Source organism: Choloepus didactylus, chromosome 9 (genome assembly GCF_015220235.1).
Source record: "Choloepus didactylus isolate mChoDid1 chromosome 9, mChoDid1.pri, whole genome shotgun sequence".
In the NCBI taxonomy this organism is placed as follows: Eukaryota; Metazoa; Chordata; class Mammalia; order Pilosa; family Megalonychidae; genus Choloepus; species Choloepus didactylus.
Genome location: NC_051315.1, coordinates 72,724,906 through 72,740,511, shown reverse-complemented (window position 1 = coordinate 72,740,511; position 15,606 = coordinate 72,724,906). Strand labels below are relative to the sequence as shown.

At 35.9% G+C, this 15,606-nt stretch overlaps 1 pseudogene; it reads left to right on the top strand.

The window, feature by feature from the left end:
- Positions 1-984: 984 nt before the first annotated feature.
- Positions 985-1,716, top strand: LOC119544829 (annotated as a pseudogene).
- The last annotated feature ends 13,890 nt before the right edge of the window (positions 1,717-15,606 follow it).

The following is a 15,606-nucleotide window of genomic DNA, read 5'->3' as shown; positions in this document are numbered from 1 at the left end:
TGAAAATTCCAGTAGGAGCTGATCTTGCTTTCTTGAATCTGAAATTCATAGGGTAGGCCGGCAGGCTGGAAATTCAGAGAAAGTACATAGTGTAGTCATGAAGCAGAATTTCTTCAATTTTGGATAACTTGGTTATTTGCTCTTGAGGCCTTCAATGATTGGATGAGGCCCCTCACATTATCGAGGGTAATCTCCTTTACTTACAGTCAATTGATTATAGAAGCTAATCATAGCCACAAAATTTTTCCACAGCAACACATAGACCAGGGTTTGACCAAAGAACTGGACTCGAAAATTAACCATTACATACACCTACAAGAAAACCAATTTTATTATCAGAAAGTCTGATGGTTAAATTTGCCATTTTTCTGGGCAGTTTGGATGGACACTGCCAATGTTTGCCGAAGATTCTTCTATGGGTTTGTAGCTGATCAATCTTTCTTTCTTATTAATACACAATTTCTTCAGCAATATTACAGTCTTTAATTTGATTACACTTGTGTTTCACTGACTTGGCAAAAGTGACTGCTTAATTCTTACTGTAATTATCTATGATCAATCTAAAGTATATTCTTACCCATCTAATTATGCAGAGTGGCAGAAGGCTTTTTTTTTTTTCACTCTATCCCTTCTTTTATGTATCTTTTATATCCTTTGCCTATCGAAAGTTTTTCTTAACCAAAGTATGATATTTTACTCCCTAAGTAGGGAAGATATGAATCAGTAATACAGTATATTTACAAAGAGAAAAAATTTATTTTAGGCAAGTATTTACTTATGTATGACATTAAATAACTTTTCAGGTTTCCTGGGCTAGTTATTTCCCAAACCAATCTGTTTTTTTTAAAGGTCTGTCAATTCTCTGAAATGTCAGAAATATTGATAGTCATATACAAAAAGAAAAATATATTGCTGAACTGCTCTTTAAAATGGTGTACTCTCTCCTGGCCAAGGCCCGGGGGACCAGAGCGTGAAGCTGGGACCATGTTCCGATGCAAGCTGACAGCCCTCAGCTACCACAACCCTGCCGGCTTCAACTGCAAAGATGAAACAGAATTTAGAAACTTTGTTTCACTTGAAGATCAGAAAATCAGACACTACAAAATTGAAGATAGAGGTAATTTAAGAAACATCCACAGGAGTGATTGGCCCAAGTTCTTTGAAAAGTATCTCAGAGATGTTAACTGTCCTTTCAAGTTTCAAGATCCACAAGAAGCAGTTGACTGGCTTCTTGGGTTAGCTGTTAGACTTGAATATGGAGATAATGCTGAAAAATACAAAGACTTGGTACCAGATAATACAAAAAATGCTGACAGTGCAACTAAAAAATGCTGAGCCGTTGATCAATTTGGATGTACATAATCCTGATTTAAAGCTGGTATAATGGCTTTGGCTAACCTTCTTCAGATTCAACGTCACGATGATTATCTGGTGATGCTTAAGGCAATTCGCATTTTGGTTCCGGAGCTCCTGACGCAGGATGCAGTTGCTAAAGCAAATCAAACCAAAGAGGGCTTGCCTGTTGCTTTAGACAAGCATGTTCTTGGTTTTGACACAGGAAATGCAGTTCTTAATGAAGCTACTCAAATTCTGCGATTGCTGCATATAGAAGAGCTCAGAGAGCTACAGACAAAAATTAATGAAGCCATAGTCGCTGTTCCGGCAATTATTGCTCATCCAAAGACAGACCACAGACTGGGAAAAGTTGGAAGATGAACATTTTAGGATTTCAGCCTCTCAGCTACTTAGTGCAATTGGGAACCAAGTATACTTCAGGCATGTGTTTGGAAATTAAATGTCACATTTTCAAGGGAGGAATCCCAGAAAATTGTGCTAGAGATTTACCATCACTGTTTTTTTCTTTAATAAAGTTGTGGAATGTGGAAAAAAATATGGCATACTAGTTACTACTCCCTTCAACAGTATATAACAGAATTTATTGTTCCCCAGCTTTTTAATGCTCAGATTTAAAAATTTTTGCCCAACTGAAGGAGGGGTAGCATTTTATCTTAGTATAGTTTTAATTAGTCTTTCCCTAATTACTAGTGAGGATGGGCATATTTTCATGGTTCATTGCCATTTGTATTTTATGCTTTTGTGAATTTTTGGTTCATATATTTGTCCATTTACATTGGATTGTTGATCTTTTGCCTACTGGTTTTTTTTTTTTACATATTGGGGATACTAATTCTATATTGATTATGTGTGCTACAAATAAATTTTCCCAGGCTACATATTTTTCTTTTAAGTTTTACATATGACTTTTGGTGCACAGAAAAATTAGATTTTAATGAAGTTGAATTCATCAACTGTTTCTTTTATGTTTTATGCTTCTTTTGGTCTTGCTTAAGAAATGATTTTCTGTTCAGAGTTCTTAAAGATATCCTCCTGAAATTTTTCTAAAGTTTTTGAAGTTTTGCTTTTTATTTAATTCTTTAATCTACTTTGAATTGATTTTTGAGAATGAGTTACTTTTCCCCAATATGTAAAGCTGCATTTTCCCCACTGCATACTGAATAGTCTATTCTTTCTGAACTCATGTATAGTTGCCACATATATCAAGTTTCCAAAATGCATAGATCAGGTTGTGGACTTTTTTTTTTTACTACTTCACTGTGTATTTACATGTATCTGAGCCAATCCCACTCTGTGATGGTTAATTTTATGTATCAATTTGGCTAGGTTAGGATATCCAGTTGTTTGATAAAATACTGGCCTGGTTGTTTCTGTGGAGGTATTTCCTAGATGAGATTAGAATCTTAAGTAAAGGAGACTACCTTCCATAATGTGTGTGGGCCTCATCCAATCAACTGGAGGCTTAACATCAAAAACTGAAAGTTCCAGAGATCAGTAGAAATTCTGCCTCAGGACTTCAGCGTCAACTCTACTGGATTCCAGTCTGCGGTCTGGCCTACAGAGTTTGGATTTGCCAGTTCCCACAATTACGTGAGCCAATTCCTTATAATAAATACCCTCCGCCCCACTCTGTGTGTGAGTGTGTGTGCACATATCCTATGGATTCCGTTTCTCTGGAGAATCCTGACTGATACACTGATCAGCTTAATAGAACTTTATAAGGTCTTGTTATGTGGTAGGAAATGTCCCTTTACTTTCTCTATTTTCTTCTAAATGACCTCAACATTTGCTCTTTGTGATAGAGATTAGCTAGATGTTCACTTTATTACTTCTTCCTGGGGACAAACCCAGATTACCTTTCCCAGTTTTCTTTATTCCAGGTGAGGTCAAATGACCAGTTATCAATAGAACATGAACTGAAGTGCAGTGTCACTTGTAGTCTGAGTTATACAACAACATGTGCTTATCTATGTTCTTTCTCACTCTTCCTGTTCCGTGGTCATCGTAGGGGTAACATGTTTAAGATGGCAGTGTCACAGATTAAAGGAGGCTGGATCCCTAAACAACAAAAGGAAGGAGACTTCCTTACTTCCTCAGTGATTTTATTAGAGTGTGAAATGAACATGCAATACATTATTAGTTTATAGAGCCGCTAAGAATTTGGGATTGCTTGTTACCACAGGTAGTTAACTCTAACACACTGTTCTAAATGAGTGTGTTTAAAATACAAGACAATTCCATTTGAGATTTTGATTGGAATTGCACTGAATTAAAAGATTACTTAGGGAAAAATGTACATTTTTATGACTTTAATATACCTATCTTCTCTATTTTAAAGTCTTGTTTAGTATATTCCAAGTTTTATAATTTTCTGCACAAAGATTTTCACCTCTTTTAAAGATTTTTTATAGAGAGATACTTTATTATAGCAATAAATAGAATTATCTTTAGTAAATATTTCTTCCTGTTTTATAAACAAAAAGGCAAATCAGTCACAAATAAGTCTGGTCTTTTTGATAGTATCTCCCATGTGTTTGATTTTATCTTTTACTTCTTTGAACATTTTGGACCAATTATTTTATATTTGGTTTCTAATAATTCTAGTAACTGTAGTTCTTGCCAGTCTAACTGTAGGTTGTAGCTCTACCTCTTGCTCATGTGAGCTTGTTTCTGCATGTAGGTATCTTATGTGGCCTCAGATGAGATTAATTTTTCTTTATAGAGAATGTGCATTTGCTTCCAACAGAATCTAGACTATAACTGTGGTTTGATTATGAATCCCAATTTAGACATGTTCTTAGACTTGATCCTCATTCCTTTGGGTCTGGACCCATTGTAGGTAAGATCTCTTGAGGATGTTTTCTCAGTTGGAATGTGGGCCAGCTGAAAGAGATTAGGTCTTAATCTGTTTCACTGGAGGCCTTATAAAGACAAAGAAACTAGAACCCTGAGAGAGAACGCCATGGAAGGGAGCAGGGAGCCAGTCAACAGAACCAGAAGAGAAGAGAGACGGCATCACCATGTGATGCAAAGTAGGATACAAGCCTAGGAACCCCAAGGGTTAATGGCCAGGCAGAAGGTTACTTACCCTGGGAGGAGCAAGGCTTTTCCTAGCCTCAAAGCCATGAGCCGGTAAATTCCTATTGTTTAAGCCAACCCATCATGTGGCGTTTGTTATAGCAGATCAGGAAAACTGAGACAACTACTAATCTCGGAAAATTTCTCAGGTTTAAGTTTCCAGGAACACAGAAATCCATGAAGAGGTAGGCTCTTGATTAGGAATTTTCAAAGGAGACTGTTTTTCCTACTCAGTCCAGGCCAACACAGACATGTTTACCTAGCATATCCCTTTGCTGGCAGATTGTTTTTAGTTTTCCACCTTTGCAGAAATGCCTGGAAGACAGATTCTTGATTCCAGTCTTATTTGGAGGGTGGGATGGTGTGGAGTGAGGGGTGAGTTCCTCAATTGTACCTCCCCAATATATGCTTTTCCAGGGATTGTGTTTTGTTCTATGTAGATCTGTTATATCTTTTTCTATCCCTCTTTGTTCCATCTAAATCTCTTTGTTACACAGTTTAGCAGACACATCCTCAGTAGCTATAGCTTTATTAGTCAGCTAATCCTTACGGTATTCATATTTCTTACCATTTTTCGCCACTGAAGATTTTCTTTTATTTCTTTGTAAGCTCAGATATGCATTTAAAACAATGTTTTGACTGATGCTTCAGAATCTACAGACCCCCAGATGGCCACACCCACCCAGGCAGCTGTTACTCCTAGGTAATTCTGACCCCACCTGCTTACACTTAAACAACCTTTAACTGGCCAGGGTGCTGTTAAATACAGATGGTCAGTCCCACGCTACTTTACCCCAACACTTGCCCCATCCCTGCCTGTTTCCTGCAAAGACCACCATAAAAGGCACATACACATCTGCTTTTTCTCTCTGCCTTGTGCTGATTCTGGTGCTTCTCCCTGTGGTGTTTTGTAGGCATACTGTGCTACCCAGGAAAATGTGAGTACAGTAAGCCTTTAAAACTCTTCTGGCCTCTCTCTCTCGGTCTGCCTTGGGCCTTACCGTACCTCCCACCTGGTAATGCAGTGAAACTTTAAATTGGGAGGATTTTCAAAGGACTGAGTTTGCCACTTCCCTAGGAAATGGACTTTTTTTAATGAGTTTTTAAACCAGAAGGGTTTTCTACTCCTAACAGATCTATTTTAATGTTAGTTCACACTATTAAGCCCAATAGGAATATTGCTATCTGAGATCCTATTAATTAGTTAAATTACAAATATATGTATTAGAAAAACTAATTTGGAATACAACATTCAGGTGTATCCTTTTTAAGTAAAGTTTTTGTCTTTCAAATAATTACAAATATTTACTAATTGATTTTAATTTTGACTGGTTTGATATGCAAGTGAATGAGAATTCTTCCAAAATTTCTAATATGAATAATAATTTACTTGTTAGGGAGAGAGACAATAGTTAAAACATGGATTTTTCTTAACTATGGAACAAGAAGCTGGCATAACTGTCACTGTTTTATCCTTTCATATTTACAGTTTTGATTATGTTGTACTTGGATTTAGCATATTTTGTTGACTACTGGCCACTCATTAATTGTTTTCTTTTTATTGGGAATTGAAGATGGGCAATCTTGGGGGTGGGGGGAATTTCATTTTTCATTTACTTTAGAAATCCAGGGCATTGGTCTATTTTTTCTGAGCATAATGATTTTAATAAACAATGTTCCACCTATTATTTGAATATCTGACAATGTCTCCATTAATATTCCAAATAATACAATAGCTGACTTCAGTTTGACAGAAAACCTGTAAGTGCTCCCTACATTCCAATGTTTTGTTGTGTTTTGAATAAGAAATGTCACTGTGCTTGTATTTTTTCTACAGATGAAGAAAATAGGAAAGGAAGTAAATTGTTAGTGATGATTTTATGATAAAGTGTTATTAGAAGGAATACCCTCAAAGAAATATTTCATCAGGCAAAAGCAATATTTACATTAAAACAATAATCCATGGCAGAAAAGAGTTGCAAAAAAAGTGGAAGACATGGGTGTGTGCCTTAGGAAGCAGGATATGATTTATGCCGTTTCAAGCTACTATATTTTTGAAAATTGAAATAATTTTATACTATTATTTTATCTTTCAAATATATGTGCTCATATTTTTTCTTATTCCAGGCTCCATTTAGGTTCTAACTTTTGGTGAGCTTCACTGACTTCCCTTAGGTCTTAAGCGGGATTGGGATGGAAGAGTGAACCATGTGCTAGTCACTCTGCTACTTATGCTGCCTCCCTTGACAATTACTCACACTATAACCCTCCCTCTTAGAGATGTGAACATGAGTGTAGAATGAGGAAATCATTGCTGAAGTTTGCAAACTTAGTAACTGCAGCAAAATTTGAGTTAGATCCCCAAACTTCTGGTTTAATAACTCTTTCTCTACCATTCAGTATGCTTTGTAGAATATAAATACACTCCTAAGAGTTATTATTACAAAATAATATCAAGTTTTTCTAGAATCTTTTACTGTATAGAAGAGAATATTGCATTTGATTTCAAATCTGATGAATATTTGAACTCATTTAGCTTTTGATCCAGAAGTAATGTTCTGGAAACTACCACCACAAACTCCATAGTTGGGATTTTATAATAACTTTGGATTTTATAAATGATTTTATTATATAACAACATTACTACTCTGGTCTTGAGCAGTCAGGAATAAAGCCCAGGACTGCTTAGTTGATGGTTGGCAAATCTTCAGGTAGATAAGGTTGTTACAAGATTATTTTGTGCAATCACTGATGAGGGAGAACCTAATTCTGATTTAACAAACATTAAATAGGACCATTAAGCTTCTGAAGAGCATCAATTTACTCTAGGCAAACTTTAGGCTTCTGAGGAGTTGCATGAAAGGGAAAAACTGTAACAGATTGGTCATCAGCATTTATTTATCATCCATCATAAGTTAAATAGGGAATTTTGGCTGTATAAGTCAATGGGAGCTGGCTGAATTCCCAGACTGATTTAAAAAGGAATCAACATAAGCAGCTTAAAATATATTGCCAATAAATCACAAAATCTTATTTTCCTATACTCTCCCAGATGTGCAAAAGCACCCATCTGTTACCTATTTTATTTAAAGATCTGACAGTCTTTCATTTCCTTTTGTTGTAGGGTCCTCCTGAACTCTAGCCATTGTTCATTGAGTGCCATTTCCAAAACTTTTCTTTGTGTCTGTGAGGATAAGTAGGAATGCTAGTGGTTCTGATGAGAGGCCTGTCTCTCTTTCATCACTCCTCTTCTTTTACTTCTACATACCTTGAATTGTTTCTTAAAAAAATAATAATAATCCCCAACAGAAAATACCTCACTACCAAAATAGTACTGTTTGCTTAAGAGCAAAAATATTGGGAAGGAAGTTACAGGATGCATGAGCACTGGTGAGGAAGGGAGATGAGAAGTCAAAAGAGAGAAGGCAGGACTGAGAGCAGGACCTGGAAGCTGGTTAGAGAGCAACACAAACACAGGCCCTAGGTAGTATTTCTTATTTGGATGAGTCTAGGCAATTAATTAAGTAACCTCTTTGAGCACAAAGTTTTTATTTCTGCAAAACAAAGAGAATTATATCCACCTCAGAGGGTGTTTGGTTTACAAGTATATGAATGTGCTTTTTAAACTGTAAACCGTGATCACATGGGAAGTGTTGTTAAATTGGAGCTCAAAGAATAAGAGCAAACAGCCAGGAATCCTGAAGGACTAGGGTTATTGGAGGACCAGGGTCCAGCAAAAATCTGCCTCTGGCCTCAGCAGCTGAGGCAAAGGTGGAGACTGCCTGGCCTGTAGGGCAGCTGGGGAGAAAGGCACATTCTCTGATGAGAGGGTGTGGGCTGAGAGAAGTGACAGGCGTCAGGGCCTTTTGTAAGTTTCTGATCTTCTATGCTTGGGCACATGCCCATCCCCAAGGCTTGGTTTAAGGGTGCCAACTTGTATTGCTTTTATCTGCCTATAGAAGTGTGAGACATTTCCTGAGACAATTAAAGGTAGACTAGGACGTCTATAGTGTCACTGGAAGACCCAGTTTCCAGGATTGAAATTAGAGGATGTTCCCTTAGGTCTTCAAAGAAACCCTTTAAAGAACTTTCGATGCTCCTTCCACTAAGTTGGGTATATTAGCAAAAGATATAAGTGAAAAAAATGTATATGTATATATATATTTATATATATTTGTAGATGGGGTGTGTGTGTGTGTGCTGTATACAGAGAACTATGTATATATAAATGTAGATGTTTACTATTCAGCATGTCTTTTAGGGAACCGCCCCTTCCTCCATATCATAGCAATTAGCTAGGCCTGGCTGAGTCATTCGTTTCCCAATTCCCCAAGCCCTGGGAGTGAGCGTATGGTCCAGGCCTGTCCAGTCAGAACAGTCCATCCCTCTGCTCTAAGTGATTGCTTTAGGCATGGGCATGTAACTCAAACTGGGAAATTCCAGATGCTATACGATTGTGACTTTTAAAGTCCATATGGTCTTAGGGATACCTGCAACCATTTTGCTGCTACATTGACAAATCCTGTCTGATTTGAAGCAAAACAGATGCAAGCAGAAATCAAAGTCAGGGAAGTGAGAGAGACAGCCCTGATGGGATGGTCTGAACTCCTAGATTCAGTGGCAGATAAACTTACATGTTTCTATCACTTTATCCTGAAGTGTTTTTGACTTACACAAATATCATAGGATTAAGCCCCAAATATTTCTCATTTCTCACTATGTTTTATACTTTATAATTAGCCAAATGAAAATAAAAGCTGGATTTTTGGCTAAAAATGATATACTATGGTACTCCATAGCATATATAGGCCATGCTGAAGTGTTTAATATTGTTTATTTTCAATTTTTTTGGACATGAAGTAATTTATTTAGAAGTCAGAGGAATGAAGAATTTTCATTATATATGACTTTTTAAATACATATTTTAAAATTGTAGTTATATATGTGTGTGTGTATATATATGTAAACATACAATTTGCCAATCTAACCATTTTAAAGTACACAATTCAGTGGAATTAATTACATTTTCAATGTTTTGTTGCCTCACTACCATCCATTACCAAAACATTGTCATCACCCAAAGCAGAAACTCTGCCTATTAAATAGTAACTTCCCATTCCCCCTGTTTACAACACTGGTAACCTGTAATCAACTTCCTGCCTGTATGAATTTGCCTATTTTAGATACCTCAGATAAGTGGAATCATACAAATTTGTCATTTTTTTGGCTTATTTCATTTAGCATAATGTTTTCAAGATTCATCCATGTTGTAGTATATATCAGAATCTCATTCCTTTTTGTGGCTGAATAATATACCATTGTATATATAGACCACATTTTGTTTATCTACTCGTCTGTTGATGGACATCTGGATTGCTTACACCCTTTGGCTAATGTGAATAATTCTGCTGTGAACACTGGTGTACAAGTATCTGTTTAAGTCCCTGCTTTCACTTCTTTTGCATATATTTCTATGACTGGAATCGTGGGCCATGTGGTTATTCTATGTTTAACTTTTTGAGGAACTGCCAAATTGTTTCCTACAGTGGCTGCACCATTTTACATTCCTACCAACAATGTCTGAGTGTTTGAATTTCTCTACATCCTTATCAACACTTGTGATTTTCTGCCCTTTTTTTTTTTTTTTTTTTTAAGTAATAGCCATTGCATTTTTATTATGGCTATTGATGTTGAAGAGCTTTTCATGTGCTTATTGACCATTTGCATATCTTCTTTGGAGGGAATATCTATTCAAGTCCTTGGTGCATTAATTGGGTGGTTTGTTTTTTTGTTGTTGAATTATTAGTTCTTTATATAGCCTGGCAATTAAACCCTTATCAGATATATGATTTCCAAATATTTTCTTCCATTCTGTAGCTTTTCTTCACTTTCTTGAAAATGTTCTTTACACAAAAGTTTTTAAGTTTGAAGTTCAATTTATCTCTTTTTTCTTGTGTTGCTCCTGCTTTTGGTGTCATATCTAAGAAAAAAACCCCAGTAACTCAATTTTTTGGGGAACCAGGAGACAGGTACAATTTGCAGACTGTAAATTACTTTAAGATTGTAAAATGAGCTGGGATTGGGGAGAAGCTTTTTGGAAGCAAGTGGGGAAAAAAAGGACTGATTGTAGTGAGAAGACTCAGTGGCAGCAGGCCTTAGAAAGCAACAACCAAAGTTCACCTTCTAAGGGTGAGGGACACTCTAGAAGGGTAATTATATATCATGTTTCTCCAAGAGATTCACTAAAACAAAATAATCTAGAAATCATTAAAATGAAAGGTTGACAACAAACGATGTAGGAATTGGAATGAACTGGGCTTGTGGCAGAAACTTGCCTGAACCGAGCTTGGTTCAGTTAAGCATAAAAGGTGGGGGGCACACAAAGACCAATCCAGACAGACCATATTTATAGGAAAAAGTTTGTCTCTCAGGTGGCAGAGAAGAAAGTGCCTTCAGGTTATGAAACCCAGACAACCTGGGAAACTGCCCTGGCCTCTCAACCCCTATCCTCCATAGAAATGTTGTGTAAATTGCTGGTTGCAAAACTTTCAACCCTTAAATGATTAGTAATAAAAAAAGAACTGATGCATCATCAGTATAAAATACTATAAGATTAAAGGAAGAAAAAAATCAAAACACTGCAGAGCATATTAAAACTGCGGTAAAACATTTACCAAGAATTTTAAATCAAAACCTTACTAAGGCAATCACTTTCTTAAACGAAAACCAAAAGCAGAAATACAAGAAGTGAGGAAAAAGATGGCAAGCTAAAATGAATGGTTCAAACTGTGGCTGGAAGAACTTAGGAAAAAAGTAGAAAAAAAAAAATCACAGAAAATAAAATGAAAGTGAACAAGAGAGAACAGACAGAAAACATGGTAAGGATTTAAATGGCATAGAGGATAGAAATATTAAAAGTGAATCAAAGGATTAAAGAAATATATATGTTTGTATATATATATACACACACTATAGGCAAATAAAATATGACATAGGCATAATTGGAGGCCTTGAAGAATAAAGATATAATTCAAGAAATCTTCCTGATAAAGGAAGATTTATATCCTCACAATGAACTGACAGCTTAAAAAAAACAAAATACAAATAGTTAAAATAAATATTAAGATAGTCAATGTCACTCAAAATCAGAGACATGCGTATTTATTTTATACCGAGTTACCATTTTTCCTGTCAGGTTGGCAAAGATTTAAAAGTTATATAACATAGTCTATTGGTGACAGGAAGCACTCTTATTCATGGCTTATGGGAGTGTACATTAAACTTACCCCATATGGGATGAGCCTGGACCCAGCATCATGGGATTGAGAAAGCCTTACTGACCAAAAGGGGGAACAGAAATGAAACAAAATAAAGTATCAATGGCTGAGAGATTTCAGATGGAGTCGAGAGGTCATTCTGGAGGTTATTCTTATGAATTTTATAGATATCCAATTTTAGTTATTAGTGTAATAGTAGGAAATACCTGAAACTGTTGAACTACAATCCAGTATCCTTGATTCTTGAAGACGATTAAATAACTATGTAGCTTAAACAGTGTGACTGTGATTGTGAAAACATTGTGGCTCACACTCCCCTTATGCAATGTTTGGACAGATGCGTAGAAAAACGGGACAAAAAGTAAATTAATAATGGGGGTGGGTGGGAGGAGTATGAGATGTTTTGGGTGTTTTTCATACTTTTATTTTTATTTTTATTCTTATTTTCATTTTTATGTCTTGGAGTAATGAAAATGTTCAAAAAATTGTGATGAATGCATAACTATATGACACTGAACAATTTATTGTACACTTTGGATGATTATATGGTATGTGAATATATCAATAAAATTACATTAAAGAAAACTAACCCCATATGAAGGGAAATTTGATAACACTTGTTAAAATTACAAATGTACATTACAGTTTGAGCCAGCAATTCTATTTCTAGTAGATGCATTCTTACACGTATGACATGATGGATGTACAAATCCATAGGGTAAATTTGTTAAATAATGGTACATACATACAATGGAATATTTTTCTGTTGTTAATCTATGCACAGATTCTAAAGAATCTCTAAGTTATTATGTTAAGTGAAAAATTAAATTCCAGGAAAATGTGCTATCTGTGAGGGTTTAACTGAACATGGAACCAGTCAGACATTTCAGTGGAAGTTAGGATTGGAAATGTAGTTATGTAGGAAAGATCTGTGGAAAGTGCTATTGTTTGATCATTTAGACACCTGTGAACTACATGAAAAACTAACAATTTTTCGCAAGATTTGTCTGAGTGGAACCACTGCCAGCCTGGACTGAAAGGGACAGAGAAGGGACAAATCAAAGGAAGAGTCACTTTAAATGCAGAACCATGGAGGCCGAGGTCTGGACCGAAGATATCTCCTTGGGCCAAGAAAGTGGGCCCACCCATGTGTGTGGAAAGGGTGGGTACGCCCCTGTGCTTGGAGGAGGCGGGCCCTCCACCCTGTAGTTCAGGGAGAGAAAGCCACAGAGGGAACAGCCAGAAGCTGAACATCAATGGAACCTGGATGGAAGGGAAAGGCCAGGAGAGGCTGCCATGTGCATCGCCATGCGACAGAGTTGCCCAAGACCAAGGATTGCCAGCAGCCAGCCCTAGAATGCTACAGGCTTTGGGGGAAAAGCATCACCTTGATGATGCCTTGATTTTGATTTTTTCCACGTCTCAAAACTGTGAGCCATTAAATTCTCATTGTTTAAACCATTCTTTTACATGGTATTAACTTGAGCAGCATAGGAAATTAAAACACTACGATTTTGTAAATTGGAGAAAATAACAGTTGTTATGTGGAAGGGAACAGTTGGGACTGGGCAGATGGATACGAGCTTAGATGGAGTCTTCACAGTATATCTGTTTATACTTTGCATTTTTTTTGGACCTTGTAAATTATCTGTTAAATTTCAAAGAAATAGAATTAAAAACAACGTTAATAAAAAAATTCTAAGGAAAAATAGAGCAACTCACTATTGATGGAATAAAAGAAACCAGTTTTTCTCCATTTAAAATGTAGCTGTATATCCAATTCCTTCTTTCCCACAATCAGAATATGAGAACAGGTTTTTATAATGAAGGGTATCCAATATATTTATTTTTCTATAATTTAAAAAATTCAGATTGTGCTATTGAGATCCTGTAAATTGCATGATATTATTTATAATAATTGCAATTGAAGTTATATTTTCACATGAAGTAACATTTCATACCGTCTTTTATTTTACTCCTGCTTTCAGTATTTCTGGAACAGGTTCCAATCATTAGGATGAATGTAGTAATTAAGGTTCTACTGAGGATTAATCATCATCTCTACATGCTGAGTGAAATTTGATTACTCCAGTATCTGCCACTGCTGTTGAAACAGTACATTCACATTTCAAGTATTCTTGCAGACTTTTATTTCCCTGTACTTTTCATTTAGATAGTTGATTTTCTCTCTGAGCACCACAAAATGCTACTCATGTGCATTGACAATTTTGCATTTCAAGGTACGGGTAACATTATTCATCGAGTAATAGTGCCACCTACAATCTTTAATGTCTGAGAAAATGTTAACAGGGTCAGCTTCATGCTACAAAAATGTCTGTTGAAAACATCTTTTGGCAAAACAGGCCTCTCCTGCTATAGCTTGGTTTATTTCAACTGTTTGTGTATTTCAATCTACCTTATTTCTGGAGTTATTGTCATTTCCCCCAGTACTTATTATCTTAGTATTATAAACATGTTGGAGATGATTACAGTATAAACTTCTTACAAATTCACCCCTTTTTTACCTTATCTGTAGAGATAGATCCTAGAGAGCTATCTGGGTTATCTGAATTTTCCTATGTCTGGTTCAAGCTCTGTGTGAGGTATGCTGGTCTATGACTGGTCCACAACTTACCACAAGGTAGGGTGCTCATCCCCATACTTATTAAATGTCATTAACTTATATCCACAGGAACACCAATTTGAATTAAGTATTCCATAAATTGACGAAAGTAAAAAGAAAACATTGTCTCTATGATAACTATTTTGAAAACTTTGGAAAGACTTGATGAGAAACCTTACTTAAAATCTTGTCAGATTAGGTATTGCTGAGACAACAGTAAATAATTAGAAAAATTATAAAATGTAGAAGGGTTTCCTATTCAGATTGTTCTGAAAGTACTGTACCTCTAAGTTTTCTTTTCACATTAAAAAACAAAAATTGGAAACCATACACTACCTCATGAGCGAGGTTCATGCGAGATATCATGCAAAACTCATCAGTGGGCTCCCAAGTGCTGGACTCAGGGAGATCTGTGTATGCATGAGAAAAACTGCCTAGATGACACTGAAGATCAGGAAAGTGATTACACTAGAGGAGGGGTTAGCAACAGATAAGGTAGAATTTAACAAAGGCTTATGAATACTGAATCTCTATATTATTTTCTTTTTCTTAGTTGCTAGGTATTAGAATAGCTAGAAGGAAAGAACTGAAATGGTGGAACTCTAACCCATAACATTCTTTGAAATTTACTATATAGCTACTTGTTAAATTGTAATTTAAAAGTTACCATCTTTTTGTATATATGCTATATTTCACTATAAGGAAATAACTGAAACTATGGTAGTGTAACCCATAACATTCTTAGAAATTTCCTGTATAACTACTAGTTAAATAGTACTTTGGAAGTTATCACCTTAAAAAGAAAAAACTAGAAAATGAATGTGTACATTTATATATTTTGAGTTAAAGTAAAATGTTTACAGCATGTAATATATTTTTTAAATTCTTTACCTCATTACACCAACTGGTTTTGATTAACTGACCAGTTACCAATGCCAATGTGTCAGATGAGAGGATTTCCACTAAACTTAACTCTAGATGACTGTTAGATTAATCATTCCAGTTTGAACCTACCTTTTATGAGATAGGGGAGAATTTGTCTTTGGAAGAATGTAATGCTCTCCTAGGATGCAGACAAAGTGATTAGAAAGAGTTGAGAGAACTGAAATAGAGGCAGGTTGAAATGGGGACTGGGAGCAAAATGAGAAAGCTGTGGCCCAGAAGTCCTACTCTTCCAGTTCTTGCTGGAAGAAATCCATTTCTTAGATCACAAGTCATCACCCATCTTCTTCCTTTATGTTTTCTTTTAATAAGTGGCAAACATTTTCACAT